Source organism: Monodon monoceros, unplaced genomic scaffold, assembly GCF_005190385.1.
Source record: "Monodon monoceros isolate NGI ecotype Baffin Bay Population unplaced genomic scaffold, NGI_Narwhal_1 Super_Scaffold_21, whole genome shotgun sequence".
Lineage (NCBI taxonomy): Eukaryota > Metazoa > Chordata > Mammalia > Artiodactyla > Monodontidae > Monodon > Monodon monoceros.
The window spans coordinates 74,346,666-74,355,953 of record NW_021703778.1 but is presented as its reverse complement, the minus strand read 5'-3'; positions in this window follow the sequence as shown (position 1 = coordinate 74,355,953).

Here is a 9,288-nt window from a genome sequence, read left to right as displayed (position 1 = left end):
ACCCCCCCCCCGTCGGGATACCTCCCGTGGTCCACCATCACCCTCCTCCGCCGCCGTCGCTGGGCATTCATTCATTCATTCCCCAGCCATATCGACCCCCAGTCCTGACTGCCCCCCACCCGAGGGCTGGCGCTTCCCTTCTGGCCCCCGAAAGGGTCAGCCTCTCTCTTCCAAACGGGTCTGTAGCGGCGCTCGGTTGCCCGGGAGGCAGCGTGGAGCTGTCCCAGGACAACTCGGCCGCACCCATCCCTCAGGCTCTTCGCCGTCGGGCAGGCTGGGGCCAGTCTCTCAGCCTCGAGATCTGTTCCACAGTCACCCTCGGAGGAAGGAAAGTTCTTGCAGCTGGGCAAGGGGCAGGGAGGCAGGGCAGGCAGGAGGTGATATTTCAGGTGGCACCAAGAATTGTGGCCTCTGCCCCATGAAGTCTTGGGGCCCTGCAGGTAGGATTATTTGTGGAAGACAGAGCCAGTGGATGAAGCTGTAAGTTCCTGCCCTTGCCCCAGTCCCAAAGCCCACAGCCTGAGCTCTGAAGGCTGGCCATCTAGCACTGGGGCAGATAGGGTGAATGTGGTGTGAGCCCAGTGCCCAGTCCACACAAGTACATGGAACTGGTGGAATGTTTTTTTTGTTTGTTTGTTTTTTTAAGAAGATGTTGGGGGTAGGAGTTTTTTTATTTATTTATTTTTGTTGTGTTGGGTCTTTGTTTCTATGCGAGGGCTTTCTCTAGCTGTGGCAAGCTGGGGCCACTCTTCATTGCGGTGCGCGGGCCTCTCACTATCGCGGCCTCTCTTTTTGCAGAGCACAGGCTCCAGACGCGCAGGCTCAGTAGTTGTGGCTCACGGGCCTAGTTGCTCCGCGGCATGTGGGATCCTCCCAGACCAGGGCTCGAACCCGTGTCCCCTGCATTAGCAGGCAGATTCTCAACTACTGCGCCACCAGGGAAGCCCCCTGGTGGAATGTTTAAGGGCTCCCTCTGTCCTGTCTTCAAAGAGGCTGGTGAGGCCCTACCCCACTGGCATTTGCCCTTCTTTGCTTTGCTTGCCCCACTCATCCTTGCAGGAATCAGGCTCCTAGGGAATGAGAGAATGTCCTGACAATCCGTGATGGCTTTGCCCCAGTGTACACCCCCTAGCTGGCTCTGAAGTCCAGTTCCTTTCAGAGCGAAGACTTATGGGGTTGCAGGGAGAGGTGGCATAGAGGGTGTCCTTCCCATCCTGCAGTGAGGGGGCCAGTATGCTCCTTCCGCAGTCCTCTGACCATGCTGACAGACACTCTCAGGTCTGAGGTTATGGTTTGACAGGACCCGTTAAGCAGTGCACATCTCTGGGGCAAATGGGCAGATCTAGAGCGCATCATGTCAGCGCAGAAGCTGACAGAAGCTGCTCCTGAGTTTCCAGGAGCATTTCTGCTGGGGCCAAATCCAAGTTCTCCTTCCTGACTTGCCTTTGGGAGAATTTTCTGAATAGCCTAGAGGGGACAGCCCAGGTCCTATCCATGCCTTGATGTTACTGGTGGCTTTGAAATTTCTGAGCTTAGGCGAGTCTTCAAAGCCTTAGTGCAGACCAGAAGGATCTGTGTGCCAACCCATCCACCTAGGATGACCCCTTGAGGCTGAGGTCAGCAGTACTCAAGATGGGCTATGCCAGCCAGCCTCCCTGAACCTCCTCCACGTGCCTGTGCTTGGGTGGGCCCCCCTAGTCCTTAACCTGGTTAAGTCGTGGTTTTGGCCCCTGAATGCCACATACCGTACTTATCAGACCAGCATAAAGAGCCTGTCTCATAAGAAGTTCCTATTTTGCTGTGACCTGGGACAAGTCCCCTCTCTGGGCCTGCTTTGCCGTCATAAGGTAAGGAGGTTGGATTGTAGGCTCCTTAAAGGCCTTCTCCATGCAGCCATTCAGTGACTCTGCTAACTAGCCTGGTTTCCACCTTGATTTCTGAAGGTATTTTATCTCTTTACATAATTACTTCGTTGCTATGACTACCTATGGACAGCCCATGAAGTCGAGACCCATGCAGCATTCCACTTTGGTGTCGAGTGTCTGAGTCCGGACACCAGAAAATAATTTGCTTTTCTCCTTTCCTGAGAAGTGAAAATAATTCCCCCCAATTCTGCAGCCATCTCTTATGCAAGGGTAAGTTTGGCAAGAAGTCAATCTTGGCCACTGTGCTGCTATTCACCTGGGCCACAGGGCACCAGTCTGTCACCACATGTTATCACCAATCTTTGAAGCTTTGATTAATTCCCCTGCTGTTTACTAACGTAGGAAAGGAAGGAGGAGGGGGAGGGCAGAAGCCCCCCGGGAACGGAGCTTCCTTTGTAATTAAGAAGTACCTGCCTCCCCAGGGAGTCCCTGCCAGCTACAGCATGAAGGAAGGCACTGTTCCCACGAATATAAGCCTCCGCGGGGCAGGCTGGTGTCTCCCTTCTCCCCACTACAACTACACATTTTCATTAGTTTACAAATGCCTGGTCATAATTTAGGACTGGAGTGTTTTAATAACCTGTGGAGGTTGAGCCGATCTTTAAGTCCTTGTCCTAAGTTAGAGTTTCCTCAGATGATGTTTAAAACCACTAGAAAATCACATTGTTAATTTTTAAGTAGGACGTTGGTTTTGGCTGGGACTATTTTTTAAAACTATGAACTAAAGGGGAAAACATAGTTTTTCGAGGCAGGAGCCTGCTGTGTCCCCCTTTGCCTGGCAAAGTAATAAAGCTATTCTAATCTATTTCACCCTCAAAAAAATATGGACTAAAAAGCATATAAAGAATTAGTTTAAATCAAATACAAATTGCTTTTCCTTCTGACGTGTTGACCTGGCACATCATGGTGTATTAAATAATTGTCAAAATCATACTGGTATTTCATTTCACTGGTGTCTTGGGGTCATCGTTGGTGGCAGCATGGGTCAGAACAGCAGCATGGGTGGGATGCCTGAGCAAACAGCTGTGACTGGTTGTAAGAATGTTTTTCTCACTCCCTCATGTAAAGAAAAAAAATTAAATATTTCTAATTTATGTTAACATTAATCAAATTATTTGAAACTTGCCCATAATCACCAGGGCCACACAAAATGTTATATTTTAAATAATTTTTGAATTTTGAAGGACTATTCAACAATTTTGTTTTGAAATAACCTGGTGACAATACCTCAGAATCGATATTTATATTCATACTGGGCTTCTTTGATTACCAAACAAGTTGAAGATGTTTATATATTTAATTGTTAAATCTTTTCGTGGTGGAGAGTTTCAAACACATACACAGGAAGAGTAGTATAATAAGCAGCATGTGCCCATCACCCAGCTTCAACAATTTTCAAGTCATGGGCCTCCCTTCTCCCTCCCTCCTGGATTATTTTGAAGCAAATCTAAGATATATTATTTCACCCACAATTATTTCCGTGTATACCTATAAAAGATAAGGTCTTTTAAAAATATAACTACAATACCATTTTCACACCTGAAAAGTAACAATAACTTCTTAAAATCATCAGGTAGCTAGGCGGCAACGTTCCCACATCATCTAGTAAATGTTTTTGTGCCATTTTAAAAACTTTTATAAGGATCCAAATGAGTTTTATACAATTGGCTGAAACATTGAATCTATATACCTGTGTCTCTAGTAGTCTCTTGTAATGTATAAATTCCCCTTCTATTTCTTCTTTTTTCCTTGCAACTTATTTGTCGGAAAAAATCTTTTTTTTTTTTTTTTTTCCTATACCATTGCCCAGTTTGCTGGTGCTGTTTAAAAATGTTCCTCTGACTCCTGTATCTCCTATAGATTGGCAGCTGGATCTAGACACTGATCAGATTCAGGAGGTACTGAACACTTGAGGAAACACATAAGGTCTGGTTATTTCTCTTTGGGGCATGTTAACAGCCATTGATGATTATTTCATGTAAACCCATTATTTCATTAGGGATTACAAAATGGTATTACCCCAATTCTGTCACTCTTTCATTATTTATTAGCTTGAATATTTCTATAAGAGAAATGTCCCTTCTTCAACTATTTGGTTACCCCAATACTAGAAAGGGAGAATAAATCCTCAGCTCTTTCCTTTTATTTACAGGTTTTCAAAATAATGAGATGGGTCTCTAGTAATCACCAAAGGTGACCAATGAGTCATTTTGGTATTATTATGATCTCATGGATTTAAACATATTTGATGTGTTTTAGCTCACTGTAGACATTATTCTTATTGATGCTCAAATTGTCCCATCTTGCTCTATCTTCAGGTTGGCTCCTGAATACTTGTGCCATCACCACAGTCTTTTTTTTTTTTTTTTTTTTGCGGTACACGGGCCTCTCACTGCTGTGGCCTCTCCTGTTGCGGAGCACAGGCTCCGGACGCGCAGGCTCAGCGGCCATGGCTCACGGGCCTAGCCGCTCCGCGGCATGTGGGATCCTCCCAGACCGGGGCACAAACCCGCGTCCCCTGCATCGGCAGGCGGACTCTCAACCACTGTGCCACCAGGGAAGCCCCCATCACAGTCTTTGATGGCTTCCTTGCTTTCTGGTATGATTAGATATTTTAGGCCCATTTGTGTATTTCCTGCCCCAAATCTGGAATCAGCCGTTTCTCTAAGGAACACTGGTTCCCTTTTGGGAAATTGCATGACCATAATCTAAGCACCAGGGGTGTTCATTGCTAGCTGAGTATTTATTTTTTTTAAAGTAATCAGTTTTGAAGTTTATCTTTTAAACCCATTTGATTGCTGATCAAATTAAAGTTGTATTTCCTATCATTTTGGGAGTCATAGGCTATATTAAAAATATAGCACAGCAAAGTGACTCAGCCATACACATACATGTATCCATGAAGAAACTTTAAATTATACTTGGCAGTTGTTTTAATAATCTCTCTCTCTCTCTCATTTTACATAATGAGAATTGAAGCCCGCAGGAATTGGCATACTGTGGTCAGCAGGCCAAATCCTGCCCATTGTCTGTTTTTGTAAATAGGGTCTTACAGTCATGCCCATTTAAAAAAAAAAAAAAAAATCTAATGAAAGTGAAATATTCTCTTTCCAGAGACATGTTCCTTTGTTCAGACACAACAGTTTTGCCCCAAATTCCAGGAGTTCACAGACCTTCCCTGCAACCCTTGCCTGGATTCCACGGTCCATTAGACTGTCAACTGGGGTCCATAATGATGGAGGAAGACTTGGGAGGACTGGAAATAACCAGTTGGCCTCATGTAAGAGCAGCAAATGGGAAAGCTAATGGGTCTTGCAGTATCAGACCCAGGAGAGGAGAGATTAGGAGTAGTCATTGCAGAGACTCTGCACCGGTCACACCAGCAGTGAAGATCTGGTTTTATCAAGAAAGGAACATGATGTCAAAAGTTTGTTCTTTGGTGAAGGATCAGTAGATAGAGAGAGGTCCGTCTGGGTGTTGGAAAGAACTTTCTAATAATCAGAACTTCAGTGACATACCTGATAGATCACAGTTACATGTAGGCGCACGTTTTGAAATGTCTTGTGCCTAATTGCAACTTTACTCTTTTTTCACCCCATTGAATATTTACTTCCTTACACTAAGTTCCTTGATATGGATAACACTGAGTAAGGTTGTTTTATTCCCCCCTTTTAAGTTATTCTCGGTTACATAGTTACTGTGATATAATAATAGGAAGAGCCTGAGCTTTCAGAAAGACCTGGATTCAAATCCTTGCTCCACAAGTTACTGCTGAGTTACTACTGGCTCTGAGCCTCCCTCTCTTCTCTATAAAACAGAGTCACATCTGGCCTACTTCAAAGATTCTCAGGCTGTGTAATGGCCTGGTACACAGTAGATGCTCACCAAAAATGAGTTTCCCTGCAGTTCCTCTGGCTTTGAGAATCTGAGACCAGGTCTCTCTGATGATTCAGACCCAGCTGTAAGAAAAGCTTGGTCTTTTTTTACTATTCAAGGTGCAAAGTTCATTTTTTAAAAATAAACTTTTTAATCTTTAGATAATTGTAGATTCACATGCAATTGTGTGAAATAATACAAAGATCTCGTGTACATTTCCCCCAGTTTTTCCCAGTGGTAATATCCTGTATAACAATAGCACAACCAGAAAATTGACATTGATATAATCCCTTTGACCTTATTCAGATTTCACCAGTTTCACATGCATTCATTTGTGTGTGTGTGTGTGTGTGTTTAGTTTTGTACAGTTTTATCACGTGGGAATTTGGCAAAGTTCATTTTTAAAATCAAGGTTTCTTTTTCTGTTGGATTCTGAGGGTTTTCATGTAAGAAGCATGTTTTAGAAATTTGGAATTTAAGAAGTGTCTATTAGTTAACATTGCTGTGCCTTTGGAACAAGTTTTTTTCTTTCTGTGTCTTTCTCCTTTTTTTTCATCCTCTCACCAAATGAAAATAGTTTATTGTGATCATAAAATTTAGGCAAAGTATACTACAGAAAATTATAAAGAAGAAAAGAAACACCTGCAATCCCAACTCAAGGAGGAAAATAATGTTAGAATTTTGGTGAGCATCCTTCCCAATATATTTTATAATACATGCTGTTCTATATAATATTTTTTCCAATGTTCTATAATGCTATCCTTTGTGGTAGACTTATTTTTAATAAGTTTTAAAAAATAATGATAAATATCATTTTAATAGTTACATAGCCTTTCATTCTTTGAATAAACCATAATTTGTTCATGCCCTATTGTTTTTTTCCTCTTCTACAAGTGTAGTGAACTACACTTCAGTGCACATTCTTATACATTTAAATTTGTGTTCAATTATTTCCTAAGAATAAATTGTTAGAAGTGGAATTTGTGGGTCTGTTGAGTATCTACATACAAATGTATGTACGTTTTCACACACTGCCCTCTCACACAGGAGTGTGTGAGACTGCCCATTCGGCAACATGTTGATCAACAGTAGATGTTATTAAACTTTTAAGCCTTTGAAATTTAGTAAGTAAAAATATCCCTTCTATTTTATTTTTAAATATCTTTATTATTTTTGTTGATTTTAAAAGTATTACACCCTGTTATAATAAGTTCAAACAAAACAGAAACTATTGAGAATGAATTCTTCCCTGAGATATAATCACTGTTGTTTGATATAGAACTTTTAATTTTATAAATGGGTTATATCTTGGTTACTTATATATACTTTTCACTAAACAACATATTTTGGACTTTTTTCCATATTAGCACATGCAGCTATACTCTAGTCTTTTAGTAAATTGCATAGGACTCTGTTATATTGATAAAATATTATTTTGGTATTTCCACCTTTTCCTTCATACTTGTTAACTAAAGGAATATAAATTTTTGCCTACTTGTCCATTTATTTCCTTATACCAAGTTCCATGAAATGGAGTTGCAGGATCAAAGGATTTACATTTCTTAAATAATTTGATATATGTTAGAAAGGTTAACTAAGTTTTAAGTCTCATCATGGAAAATAAGAATGCTTATTTTCCACATCCTTTCCACGTCCTGTAATATTGAGCACTATAATTTTTTTAGTGTTTACCAGTAAGATAGGTAATAGAGATATTTCTTTTTTTGTGACTTACCTGTTCATATTCTTTACCCACTTTTCTATTAGATTGTTTACCTTTTTCTTTCTGACTTGGATGAGTCATTATCATTTAAAAACACCAATCCTTTGTTGTTTACATCACCTTTTAAATTTTAATTAATTTATTTATTTTGACCGCATTGCGGTATGTGGGATCTTAGTTCCCTGACCAGGGATGGAACCCATGCCCCTGCAGTGGAAGTGCAGAGTCTTAACCACTGGACCACCAGGGAAGCCCCCTGCCAGTTTAAATTTTGATGTACAAAGGTTTTTAATTTTTATGCAATTAAATCTTTTATGTGTTCTGGGTTTTATATCTTGCTTAGGAAGACCTTTCTCGGTATGTTAATATTCTCTTCTATTTTATTTTAGTTTTTATTTGACTTAGAAAATATTTGGATGTTTAATCTACCTGGGATTTATTTTTGTGAATGGTGTGAGGTAGCCGGTTGCCCCAAGAACATTTATTGGACAATCTGTTCTTTCCTTACTTATTTGAAACAGCTTCTTTCTTACATACTAAATTCTCAGATACCCATAGATCATCTTCTGGACTCCCCTTATGTTCTGTTGATCTATTCATCTTTTCCTAAACTAGTAAGTATTTTAATTGCTCCAGCTTTGTAGTTTATTCTGACATCTGGTAGGGCAAAGCCCTTGCATGGCATTTGGGATAAATTCGCTTTTTTAAAACTTTCAATCTTCCCACTCAGGAGCAGAGTTTATCTCTCCATTTATTCAAGGCTTCTTTCGTGTCATTTTAAAAATGTCTGTGATTTTCTTCTCATAAATTGCTCTACATTTTAAGAGTTTATTCTTGGGTAACTTATATGTATTGCCATATGAATAGAATCATTTCCCCAAATATATTTTATAACTGTTTATTGCAGGTCTACTGAGAAACTATTGATTTTTATATTGATCTTGTAACCACTAGAATAACAATTAACTCCATGAGAGTGTATTGTGTGTCTATCCTTATCACAGCTCTGCCTAGCCCATGGCCCAAATATAAGAATACCTGGGCCACTTTCTTATGATTTTTTCCAGTTGATGACGTGTCCTCTAGTTAGTTTATGTTACCATCTTTCAAACAATAATCATTGCTTTTTATTGGGGCGGCCAAAAAGTTCGGGTTTTTGGTAGGACGGTCGGAAACCCGAACCAACTATTTGGCCAGCCCCGATAACGTATGAACCTTGGATTTCTTTTTCGTGCTTTTGTGCAATGGCTAGAACTTCCAGAACAATGTTGAATAACAGTGGCGAGAGCAGGCATTCCTAGGGGGTTTCCACCAGTTGGACAATCTGGGGTTCTCCCTGGAGGGAGAGGTACCAGGACCCAGTAAGCTCTTTAAGAGTAGGTCATCACCCGGGAATCCGAACCCTTAGACGAGCACGGCTTGGGGGAGCCCGGTTAGCAGAAGCCTGTGGCAGGGCGCGGAGCTGGACCCTCCTGGGACGTCCCAAATCCGGGCCAATACCAGGTTTGGGTCCCGGAAGGGGTGCGGGCTCCCTTTCCAGGGAGCAGAGGTGCTGGCATGGTTGCTGTTTTTCCAATAGCCCTCCAGTCTACGCAAGCTTTTGCTCTTCCGCTTACAGACGCATCGGCCCCCGCCAAGGGGTGGGCAGGGCAGGGCCGGGCGGGCTGGCGCGGGGCCCTGCGGTGCTGGAATTCTGGGTGTGGCTGCCCTCTCGGCGCCGGGTGGCGCTGGGCTCTCCAGCCCTTCCAAGGGCTGGCGCAGAAA